This window comes from Lemur catta, chromosome 5 (assembly GCF_020740605.2).
Source record: "Lemur catta isolate mLemCat1 chromosome 5, mLemCat1.pri, whole genome shotgun sequence".
In the NCBI taxonomy this organism is placed as follows: domain Eukaryota; kingdom Metazoa; phylum Chordata; class Mammalia; order Primates; family Lemuridae; genus Lemur; species Lemur catta.
In genome coordinates, this window is record NC_059132.1 from 37056249 (window position 1) to 37069159 (window position 12911).

The following is a 12911-nucleotide window of genomic DNA, read 5'->3' on the forward strand; positions in this document are numbered from 1 at the left end:
TTGTAAAAATAGTCCCCATGCCGCAATGAAACCAGGGTCTTTATTCTTCCCAAAGCAACTTAAAGTTTTTGCACCATATCAGTATGGAGTAAAATTACAAAATGCAGTCCCACCAGCAGTGTATGAGTGTTCCTGTCTCTCCGCAGCCACACCAACATTTATTGTTATGGGACTTTTTGATAAAGGCCATTCTCACTGGAGTTAAGTGATATCTCATCGTGGTTTTGATTGCATTTCCCTGATGATTAGAGATGTTGAGCATTTTTTCATATGTTTTTTGGCCATTCTTCTGTCTTCTTTTGAGAAATTTCTATTCATGTCCTTTGCCTACTTTTTGATAGGGTTGCCTGATTTTTTCTTGCTGATTTTCCTGAGTTCTAAATAGATTCTAGTTATCAGTACTTTTTCAGATGTGTAGCATGCAAATTTTTTTTCCCGTTCTGTAGGTTGTCTGTTTGCTCTTGTGACAGTTTCTTTGGCTGTGCAGAAGCTTTTTAATATAATCAGGTCCCATTTATTTATTTTTGTTTTGCTGTGATTGCCTTTGGGGTCTTCTTCATAAATTCTTTGCCTAGGCCAATGTCTGTAAGAGTCTTTCCTACATTTTCTTCTAGAATTCTACTAGTTTCACACCTAAGGTTTAAGTCTGTTATCCACTATGGTTTGATTTATGTGAGAGGTGAAAGGTGTGGGTCCTGTTTCAGTCTCCTACATGTGGCTATCCAGTTTTCCCAGCACTATTTATTGAATAAGGATTCTTTTCCCCAGAGTATGTTTTTGTCTGCTTTGTCAAAGATTAAATGGCTATATGAGGATGGTTTTATATCTGGATTCTCAGTTCTGTTCCACTGGTCCGTGTCCTTGTTCTTGTGCCAATACCAAGCTGTTTTAATAACCACAGCCTTGTAGTATAGTTTGAAGTCTGGTAAATTAATACCTCCCATTTTGTTCTTATTGCCTAAAATTGCTTTTGCTAAGTGGGGTCTTCTCTGGTTCCATACAAAGTGTAAAATTATTTTTTTCTATATCTGTGAAAAATGATGCTGGTAATTTAATAGGGATTGAATTGAATCTGTAGATCACTTTGGGTAGTATAGACATTTTAACAATGTTGATTCTTCCAATCCACAAGCATGGTATGGTTTCCCACCTGTTTACGTGCTCTGCAATTTCTTTCCTCAGTGTTTCATAGTTCTCCCTGTAGAGGTCTTTTACCTCTTTAGTTAAACATATTTCTAGGTACTTTATTTTCTTTGTTGCTATTGTGAAGGGTATTGAGTCTTTTATTTGGTTCTCACTTTGACTGTTATTGGCATATATGAATGCCTCTGATTTGTGTGTATTGATTTTGTATCCTGAGACTTTACTGAATTCATTTATCAATTCCAGCAGTCTTTTGGTTGAATCCTTGGGGTTTTCTAGATATAATATCATATCATCAGCAAACAGTGAGAGTTTGATCTCTTTTGCCCACATTTGGATGCCCTTAATTCCGCCCTCATGTCTAATTGCTCTCGCAAGGACTTCCAGCACTATGTTGAATAGCAGTGGGGACAGTGGGCAACCTTGTCTGGTTCCAGTTCTGGGTTGGGAATGCTTTCAATTTTTCCCCATTCAGTATGATGTTGGCTGTGGGTTTGTCATATATGGCTTGTGTCATTTTTAGATAGGCCCTGTCTATGCCTATTTTGTTAAGCATTCTTTCTTATCATAAAAGGGTGTTGAATTTTGTCAGATGCTTTTTCTGCATCTATTGAGAGGATCATATGCTCTTTGTTTTTGCTTCTATTTATGTGGTGAATTACATTTATAGAACCATCCCTGTATCTCTGGGATGAAGCCCACTTGGTCGTGATGGATTATTTTCTTGATAAGCACCTGGATTCGATTTGCTAGGATTTTATTGAGAATTTTTGCATCTATATTCATAAGGGATATTGGTCTGTAGTTTTCTTTTTTTGTTGCATCCTTTCCTGGTTTTGGTATCAGAGTTATGTTGGCTTCATAAAATGTGTTGGGGAGCATTCTGTCCTTCTTGATGTTGTGGAATAACTTTTGTAGGATAGGCATACTAGTGCAACCTCTGTGGAAAGCAATATGGAAATACCTTAAACAGATATAAGTAAACCTATCATTTGATACAGCAATCCCATTATTGTGCATCTACCCAGAAGAGCAAAAGACAGATAACAAAGACATCTGCACCCGAATGTTTATAGCAGCACAATTCACAATTGCAAAGATGTGGAAACAACCCAAGTGCCCATCAATACATGAGTGGATTAATAAAATGTGGTATATGTATACCATGGAGTACTACTCAGCTATAAGAAATAATGGTGATATAGCATCTCTTGTATTTTCCTGGATAGAGCTGGAACCCATTCTACTAAGTGAAGTATCCCAAGAATGGAAAAATAAGCACCACGTGTACTCACCATCAAATTGGTTTTACTGATCACCTAAGAGCACATTTAGGAATAACATCAATTGGGTGTCAGGCAGATATGGGCACGGGGAGGGGATGGGTATATACATACATAATGAGTGTGATGTGCACTGTCTAGGGGATGGACATGTTTGAAGCTCTGACTTAGTGAGGGGCAAGGGCAATATATGTAACCTAAACTTTTGTACCCCCATAATATGCTGAAATAAAATAAAAAAGAAAAAGAAAAAAATAAAATTACAAAATGCAGATAAGCAAAAAAACACAAAACCCATAAGACCACCAGGAGGGAAAACCAGTGTACATACCCTTCCAGGCCAATTCCATGTGAACAGATTGCTTCTCTAGGCATATGTGTATGTGTACATATGTAAATATAGCCTTGTACAGTCGACCTTTGAACAATGGGGGTTTGAACTGCAAGGGTCCACTTACACTCAAATTTTCTTCTGCCTCTGCCACCCCTGAGACAGCCAGACCAACCCCTCCTCTTCCTCCTCCTCAGCCTGCTCCACATGAAGACAACGAGGATGAAGACCTTTATGATGATCCACTTCCACTTAATGAATAGTAACTAAATTTCCTCTTCCTTATGATTTTCTTAGTAATATTTCCTTTTCTGTAGCTTACTTGATTGTGAGAATACAGTATGTAAAACGTAACATACATAATGTGTTAATCGATTGATTATGTTATTGGTCAATAGTAGGCTGTTAGTAGCTAAGTTTTCTGGGAGTCAAAGTAACATGCAGATTTCCACCTGTGAGAGGGATCAGTGCTCTTAACCCCCACACTGTCCATAGATCAACTGTATTTGTAACTATCATATTTTTTTGTCCACCAAAAACAAAACCAAACTCTTAAAGCCTAGATTCACATCCACCTTCGCCACTGTGCAGACAAGTGATTTCATCTTTCTGTGCTCCACATCTTAATGATAACCCCTACAAAAGGCTGTTATTTTTGTTTAATCAGTCAATTATTATTGAAAGATATTTCAATAACATAAAACTTTCTCCTATATCTCCTACAGAGCTGCCATTTCCAAAACTCTTCACTTCTTTGTGTAATTCCAGGCTCCCACTTGCTGTCATCTTCTTTTTGCCTAAAGGACATTCTTTAGAACTTCTTGTAGTGTGGGGTCTGCTGATGAGGAATTCTTTCAGCTGTTGTGTATCTACAAAAGTAACATGTCTTTTTTTTCCCTCTGGCTGCTTTTAAAATTTTTTCTTTATCACTGGTTTTGAGCAATTTGGATTATGATGTGCCTTGGTGTGGTTTCCTTCTTGTTTCTCATGCTTGGGGTTTGTTGAGTTCTTGGCTCTGCGGATTTCTGTTAATAGTTTTCCTTAGAGTTGGAACATTTTGGCCATTAATTCCTCAAATATTTTTTCTGTCCTCCTCACCCCTTCTCCTTTCCAGACTCCAATTACCTGCATCTTAGGCTGCCTGAAGTTGTCCCATAGGCCACTGATGCACTTTTCATTTTTGAAAGAAATTAATTTTTCTCTGTGTGTTTCATGTTGGATAGTTTCTGGTGCTATGCCTTCAAGTTGCTAATCTTTTCTTCTACAGTGTCTAATCTGCTGTTAATCCTCTCCAGTATATTTCTTCATCTCAGCCCTCATAGTTTTCATCTCTGGAAGGCTTTAAAAAACATCTTACATATCTCAACTTCACTTTTTGAACATAAGGCGCACAGTTACAACAATGATCAATGATTCTAATGTCATTCTCTGCTAATTCGACTGTCTGTGCCAGTTCTGGGTTGGCACAGGCCAATTCATCAATAAATTTTGATGAATTTATTTTTCTTCCCATCATAGGTGATATTTTCCTGCCTCTTTGCGTGCCTAATAATCTTTGATCGAATACCAGACATTGTGGATTTTTCCTTGTTGGGTGCTGGATAGTTTTGTGTTCTTATGAATCTTCTTGAGCTTTATTCAGAGATGCAGTTAATTACTTGGAAACAGTGTGTTTCTTTGGGTTTTCTTTTTATGATTTGGTAGGGAGGTCTGGAACGTCCTCAGGTGCCCAGGCTAGTACTAACAGACCTCTGCCACCCGTCATTGCGGCAAGACCTTCCATGGCAGTTGACCTGCTGCTAGTGATTGTAAGACTTTCCGTCTTGGCTGATGGAAACAGGTACTGTTCCCAGCCCTGTGAGATGATAGGTAATCTTCTCTTTAGCCCTTTCAGATGATTCCTCCCCTGGCCTCACATAGTTTCCTCACACACATGCACCGACTGGTGCTCTGCTACATACTCAAGAGGGACCCTCTGCAGGTCTCTGCGGTTCTCTCTGTTCTCAGCAATCGGACTTCTGAACCATGGCTGCCTTGTTATTCCTGGACTCCTTGGAGATCTCTTGGCTCTGGGTGGCTTCCCGTCCCTATGCCACTACCTGGAAGCTCTCAAGACTGTAACTGGGTGATCATTACATCCTTTGTTGCCTGAAACCCAGTGCCTTGAAAAAAATCACTGTTTCATGCATTTTGTTTGTTTCCTTTGTTTCAGGCAAGAGGCTAACTTTAGCCCCTGTGACTTCATCTTGTCCAGAAGCAGATGTCCCCAGTGACTCTGTGCCTTACTCACCTGAATTAAACTCGACTCTTCTTCTCTCCTCCCTCTGCCCTGCTGCCAACCCAGTCTGATGGGTCTTCCGTGTCAGAGCCTCCACTATGCCCTGAAGGAGGCCACGGGAAGGTGGAATCACAAGATCCAGAGAGCCTTGGACCTCCAGGGGACCCAGCGACTGGGGGGAAGGGGGAGTGAGTCACGCAGCAATGCTGTCTGGGTGTCCGGCACAGGTGGGAGCCTGTCAGAGCTCAGCTGCAGGCATCTGGGGAAGTGCTGTCACCCACCCCGCATCACAGACAAGAAGTCTGAGGTCCAGAGGACAAAACCCCCCTCCTGCCCCACCACCTGGCCATGAAGCCATAAGAGGTCAGGGAAGAATTTGAACCCAGACCTTACAGACCATGAATAACTAACACTTATTCTGTGCCAGGTATCGTTCCAAACACCTTATTTGGCTCATGCCATTTAGTCCCCAGCACAGCCCTGTCAAGTAGAAATGCTTGGCTTGGTTTTGAACAGGCAGTACTGCTGAGTGGTTGAGAGGGGACTGGGTTTGAATCCTGTTTCTAAGCTTCTAAAGTGTGTATAACCTTGGACCAGCCACTTTTTTCTTTGCCGCAGATTCCTCAACTCTACCCAGATGCGTGGGCTGAGTTGAGCCACCTGCAAAAAATTCATAAATTGAGCTTCAAACCCTCAGTACTTCAGAAAATGTCCTTATTTGGAGATAGGGTCATTTTAGAGATAAAGTTAAAATGAGGTCATTAGGGTGGGCTCTAATCGCTATGCCTAGTGACCTTATAGAAAGAGAAAACTTGGACATAGAAATACACGCAGAGACCCCTGGCAGGGGAGTCGCACGGTCAGGAAGTGCGCGTGCGGGAGGACAGCGTGCAGAGATGCCAGAGAAGGCGGCCGTCCGTGAGCCAGGGACTCTCCCCCACAGCCTCAGGTGGAACCAGCCCTGCCGACACCTTGGTTTTGAACTCCCAGCCTCTAGAGCCGTGAGGGAATAGATTGCTGTTGTTTAAGCCCCCCAGCGTGTGGTACTTTGTCACAGTGGTTCTAGCAAACTAATACGCCAAGGCCGATGACAGGTGCTGACCTCGTGGAGTTACTGGGAGGATTACATGAGAGATGTGTGGAGTGCTTAGAGTACGGCCTGGCGCACCCTGGCACTTGATAATTGACGAGGAGGCTGAAGCCCAGGGAGGTTGAGCAACTTGCCCAGGATCACACAGCTCACAGCGTGTGAACCCAAACCCTATGCTCTTAAGGACTCCCCTGCCCTGTCTAGTCTCCCGTCGAGGCTCTCCCCTGAGTACACTTCGCAGAGGTCCCTGCCACCCTGTGCCTGTCTGGCCTGTAGTCGGTGCTTAGCCACATCAGTCGCCCATCCTTGCAGAGGTCAAAGGAAACAACAGCAACAAAAAGAAACGGCAGCGAGGGGGCCGGGCTGGCGGGGAAAGGATTTTACTCCAGGAAGTGATTACAGGCTAAGTGAAAAAGCCCACTGAGTGCTCACTGACTTCCCACCGTGTCCCTGACAGATGTGTGGCCTGGCTGCCTCCCAGCGACGACAGCCGCGTCAGGACGTCTGCTGCAAACCGTCTCTCTGCCTGGGTCTGGGGTGCCGGCCGGCAGGGCCAGACCAGCAGGGGGCGTCCCTGTGGAGAGAAGGGCCTGGCACTTCAGGGTGGAGCTGCCTGGCACCTAGTTAAGTGTAAATGATACATCCTGGGAGCCGAGCCTCAGTTTCCTTGCCTGTAAAATGGGTGTCACTGTGGCAGGGGAGCCCCAGAATCTGCAGATGTTCAGGGTCCTGTGGTCCAGTGGAAACTGCCCAGCTCTGCCCTCTTTGAGAGCCCTCGTGCCCAGGGAGGGTCAGAGCGAGTGTGCAGAGAACACAGTTCTCCTTGGTCACCAGGGTGCAGGAGGCAGAAGGAAGAAAGGGCTACCTCTGGGGAATGGCAGAGGGGGAGGGAGGGGACAACGTCTCAGAGTAGGTCTCACTGGCTATCAGGGGAGACTCTGAATTTGGGGGGAAATGTTGCCAGAAAGAAAAGTGCCCATAATCACCACCTGCCCTGCTCTCCTCTCTGCCCAGAGAGAGGGCCCACACTGCCTCCACTGGCAGACCTGAGAGGGGGCACAGGCTGCAGCGTGCACAGCTGGAAGCGGCTGGGTAGTGCTGCGTGGGGCCCACCCATCTTGCTCGGCACCCAAAGCAGGCCTGGCACAGTTAGGGCTGCCAGATTTAGCAAATGAGAATCTAGATACCAGTGAAATCAGCATTTCAGATAAATAATGAGTGATTTTTAGTACAAGTATGTCCCATACAATATTTGGGGCACACTTACACTAAATTTTGTTGTCGTCACTTCCCAGAAATGCCAACTTAACAGAGCATCCTGTATTGCATCTGGCAGCCCATGGCACAGTGGGGCAAGATGAGGCGGGGTTTGGAGTGGAGCAGTCTCGAGTCAGACCGCCTGGGTGTGCGCCCTGACTGGGCCAGTTGCCAGCTCCGCTACCTCACCACGTTGCTAGGGACTCGGCCTCGGCTTCCCTGTGTCTGAATAGTGCCGACCTGCAGGGCTGCGGTCACCATTCATGTGACAACCCTTCCCCAGCCCTCCGAACAACGCCTGGTGCACAGTAACCTCCTAAATATGCTCCCTGTTTTATTATTTACTGAATTTGGGCGCGCAGTGTGTCTATGGCAGTTCTCAAACGTTTGGATCTCAGGACCCAGCAACATTTAGAAAAATTATTACAGACCCTGAGCTGTGGTGTATGTGTAGGTCACACCTATCAATATTCACAGTAATAGAAATCAATCTATGAAAACATTAAATATGCATGTATTAATACATTTGAAAATGTTGGCGAACCTATTCTATTTTCATAAATAACATATTTTTAATGAAAAATAGCTCTATGTTCTAAAATCAATAAAGTAAAAGTGAAAAGAGTGGGCTTGTTTTACATTTTTAACTGTCTTTACTGTGTGGCTTTGTGGAAGTCAGCTGGTTCCTCACATCTGCTGCTGCGTTCAGTCCCCTATGGTGTCACACGGTGGTGGCCTCTGGAGAGCTCCGCTGCGCACCTGCGCGAGGCCGATGTCGAGGGCGAATGTCTTCCCGTCGCTGTGAGACGCTGTGGCCGTGTGACCTCCCGATCCCTTGAGAGAGGTCCCGGCCTCGCTTTGGAAGCTCTGCCCACAGCAGCCCCTGGCGCCCCACTGGCGCCCTGTGCGGTCGGGGCCAAACCTGACTTGCAGTGTCCACGTAGGGCAGGAGCGGTTGGTCAGCGGCTCTCGGGTCCCACAGCACTGGGGGGGCCCCCTGGCACCGCCCCCGCACTGCGAGGACACTGGGGCTCAGAGCTGTGAGTGGAGCAGGCCCTGCTTGGGGAGGGCTTGAGCCTCAAAAGGAGCTTCCTTGGACCTCAGAGGTTGTTTCTCTCCATACTCTGGTACTTCCCGCCTGCAGGTGGCCTCCCGAGGGAGGTGGCACTGGGCCTTCCTCCACCCTGCCTATTCCGAGTCCACCCTCCACCCCGCACGCACACTGGGGCTCAGCCTGCCGCCGAGCAGGTGCCAGGCTCTACGGTGAACAGTGGGAGTCAAGCCATGGCTCCCCTGGGGGGCCGGTTTGCCCAGGCCTCCTCGGAGCCCCGGTCTGCGGCTTGTGCCCGGAGGGTGCATACGGTGAGAGTGTGACCCTGTACCCCTTGGGGTGGCCTGTGTGTCTCTCGGAGCCTGTCGTCCTGGCCGTGGCTGGTGCAGTTTGCACTTCCCTCTGTGAGCGCCTGCTCTCTCCTTGGCTGTGTGCCTCCCTCCGGGTCCCTTGCTCAGGGAGTGTGGGGGTGCGTGTGCGCGCACACGTGTGCACATGTGCATGCGTGGTGTGACACTCCTCTGGGCCCGGGGCAGCTTGCCATCTCGGGGGCTAAGCTGGAAGGTGGCTGCTGAGCTCTCCCTTTGTCTCTAGCACATTCTTTAGGGGCCAGGCGTGTTGCTGTGGCAACCAGGGGCTGGCCTGTCAATGGGGCAGATGTGCCTGTGACCACATTGGGGGGGCTTGATCTGTGCCCACACCCCCACCAGCCCCTGTCCCTCTGCTTGTCCTGCAGTTTCTCCACTCAGACACCTGCCTGGGCCCGGCCTGGGGAACTGGTGAGTCTCGAATGGGCTCCAGATCTCATTCATTCTTGTTCAACAAATATTTATTAACCCCAACTGTGTGCTGGGCATTGGGGACCCAGCGGGCACGAAAACAGACAAAGTCTTGCTCTCATGAAACTTAATGACCACATGAATACACAAAGCTCACACTTTGACACCCTCACAGCACGCCAGGCCTGCATTCAGCAATTTACATGTGTTAACTCACTTAATCACCGTGATAATCCTATTACTGGTCCCATTTTACAAATGAGGAAATACAGGCACAGAGAGGTTAAGTTACTTGCCCTAAACAACACAGCCTGTAAATAGAGCTAGGTTTGAACCCAGGGAATCTGGCTTCAGGGTCCATGTTCTATATAACTATATTGCATAGCCTTTAATAAATGAGAAACACCATTTCAGGTAGTGATGAGAGCCACAAAGAAACAAAACAGTGGATGGGGACTTCGGGCAGCCAGGGTGGTTGAAGGCATATCCTGAAGTGTTGGCATGTGAGTCCTATTAACAAGAAAGAGCCTGCAATGTGACAATCGGAGGGAACAGCATGTGCAAAGGCCCAGAGGGCAGGGCAGAACCTGGCTTGTTGGAAGAACAGAAAGAGAAGGCGGCCACGGGACTGGAGCCTAGTGAGGGAGGCGCTCTGTGCTGTACCAGGGGAACTCCCAGGTCTCCGTGGCTTTCCAGCGCGGACACGTGTTTCTTGCCTGTGGCCGTTCCTGATCAGCAGGTGGCTCTCCTCCAGGTGGCCATTCAGGGACCCGGGGCCCGCCCTTCCATGGCTCCGCGGCCCATAGCCCACGGCCCCCTGGGTGGCTGTGCTGAGCCCGTGTAAGGCGAGTGGGGAGGTGTTGACAGGCCAGGACGTGGAGCACATCACTTCTACTCCATGGTCCAGAATCCAGTCACATGGGCCAGAGGAAGAGGAGCAGGTGTGGCGAGAAGCCTGCCTACTCTCAGCCACGCAAATGGCTGGTGGCTGTGTAGACAGACGAGAGGTCGGGTCTGGGTGTAGTGTGAGGTCCAGTCAGCTGGACTTGCTGACAGGTGGTGCAGAGGAGGCCAAGACCCGTGACTGACGCCGGGACGGCACGCTGTTGAGAAGGGTGCGAAGCCGGAGCTCCTGTGTCCCTGCAAGTCATCAGGGCGAAGGTGCTCTCCTGGGACGGGATGTCTTCACACTAGTCCTGTGGCCGAGTTTTGGGAAATTATTTCCCTCCCTGAGTCCATGTTCTCTGCTATGTGACTGGGCAGGTCCTCCCAGTGAGAGGTGGCATCTGTTTCCCTAGGTATTGAATCTGGGCTGGCCCGTGACGGGCTTGGGCCAGTAGGACATGGCAGAACTAAGGCAGTGCCAGTTCTGAGCCTGGGCCTCAAGAAACCTTGCGGCAGCTGCTCCCACTTTTGGAATCCTTCCCCTGAGACGGCAGCCAGCCTGGGCTGGCCTGCTGGAGGATGAGGCCATGTGGAGGAGGGCTGAAGCCATCCTAGCCCAGCCCATGGGAGCCAACCCCCAAATATGTGAGGGGTTCTGCTAAGAGCAGCAGGGCCGTGGCTGACCTCAGGCGCAGAGTGAGCCCAGCCGTGCACTCAGGAGCAATGATAATGCTTATTGTTTGAAGCCACTGGCTTTTGCAGTGGTTTGTTACTCAGCAATAGCTGACTGATATACTTCCCCAAGCAGGAAAAGAGACCTGGTCACTGAGCCTGGAACATGAGTCCCAGTCCTGTGCCGTCAGTGACTTGCCCTGTGGGTGGGTCCCCTCGCCTCCCTGACCTCTGGCTGGCTCTGGAGCCCGGTCAAGGAGAGAACACGGGCACAAGCAGTGGGTGGCAGCCTCCCTGCAGCAGCACAGAAAGGCTCTTCAGAGGACCAGGAGTTTGTCAAGAAAGGAGAGGGCTCCAGGCAGAGGAGGCAGCAAAGGACAAGATGCACAGGGAAATGTGGGGACTGCAGTAATTCCGTGACAGAGACAAATAGGGTGTGGTGGTGACAGTGAGGGCATAGAAACTGCTAGAACTTTGGCCGAGTTCTTACATCATAAACGGCATATTGCTGCTGCTGTGCACGAGGCTGCGGGTATGGCAGGAGCCAGGTCGCAAGCGGATAAGGAGCTTGAACTTTACCTGCAGGACAATGGCGAGCCATGGCTGGTGTAGGCAGGGGGTGGATCGGTCTGGCCAGAACTTGGAGGCTGGCTCGACGGGGCACCAGTGGAAGCAGGAGACCCAGAGGAGGCCGTGGCCTTCTTCCCAGGTGAGAGACGATGGTGGCCAGAGGTGGCGATGCGGGTGGATGGGCAGTGGGGAAACCCAGGGAAGAATGGCCAGAGCTCGTGGCTGTTGGATGCACGCGGTAAGAGGGAGGGAGGAGCTGACAAAGACAGGCTGTGCCTGGCTTGGATCACCTGCAGGGGCCACACTCACATCCTTTCTCTGCATCTTCAAGCCTCCGTTTGAGGTGGCAGGAGCCTCAGGACCAAGTGCCAATGTGGGACAGCCTGGACGACAGCCCTCGTTCCCTCACTTCCAGGTAGTAGGACCTTGAAGAGGTCACTTCTCCTCCCCGAGACTGGTCCTCGTCTGTAAAGTGGGAACGAGAGGCTTCCCGGCAGCCCAGGAAACACACTGCGGACTTGCCTGGAAGTGTGCGGGGCCCGGCCCCGCTGCCAGGGCAGACATCTCCCTGCGACCCTCCTGACCCCAGTCTTGCTGGGGGGCCCCTTGGCCAGCTGCCAGGGCACCCCCTGCAAAGTGGTTCAGGCACCGGCTTGTCCCTGCAGGGCCTTTGGGAAAGCCAGATCCTGCTCCGTGGAGCCTTGGGCTGCTTTTAAACTCACGTCCAAAGAGAGAGAGACAGAGAGAGAGACAGAGAACTCTAGCCTCCCAACCCCACCACAAGTATTCTGCTGCCTCAGTTGGTGCACTGTCTTGGTACAAGTCCTGGGTTTGGTCTTCCCTCTGTTGGACTTATTGTGTGGCCTTGAGTAAAGCCCCGCCCCTCTCTGGGCCTCAGTTTCTCCATTTCTAAAATAAGAGATTTGGTCCAAGTCAGAGACTGCACGCCAGTGGCCCCAAGGCCACGTTTGGCCCGCAGTCATGTTTCGCTTCATCCTCATGGTGTTCGTTAACATACTGAGAAAGTGGGAGATTTTACTTAAAAACCTGCATGTTCAGCCTTTCTTGGGACATCAGAGGATGTGGCCACCGCGAGGCCACCTTCCCGCGCGGCAGGGACGGCCCTGCGCTGAGCAGCGGCTTGCTGAAACCGTTCCTGCTCAGACCCTGCAGTCCTGGGCTTTCTGACTTTTTGAGTCAGCCTCTTAAGACTTGGCCTTTTTAACGTCCATTTTGTTGAAAAACTACTCTAGGAATAGACCAAAGTGGGTGAAATACATCTGCCTAACACAGAACGAAGTATTTATTCCCATAAGCTATGCCTGAAGAACCCAATAATTACGGAGAGCAGAATAATAATGGTAATAATAACAGTTAATGATCTCTAGCTGTAGAGACCACTGTGATCACACCGGGAGGACACGCACAACTGCCCCGCGAGGCAGGTCCTGTCTCGGTTTCACAGGGACGCAAAGCCGAGGCCAGAGCGCAGCTGGGCCGGGCGCCCAGGCGGAGGGCCCGCCTCGGGGTCTGCACCGCAGCACACCGGGTCACGGCGGGCAGGCGACTGGC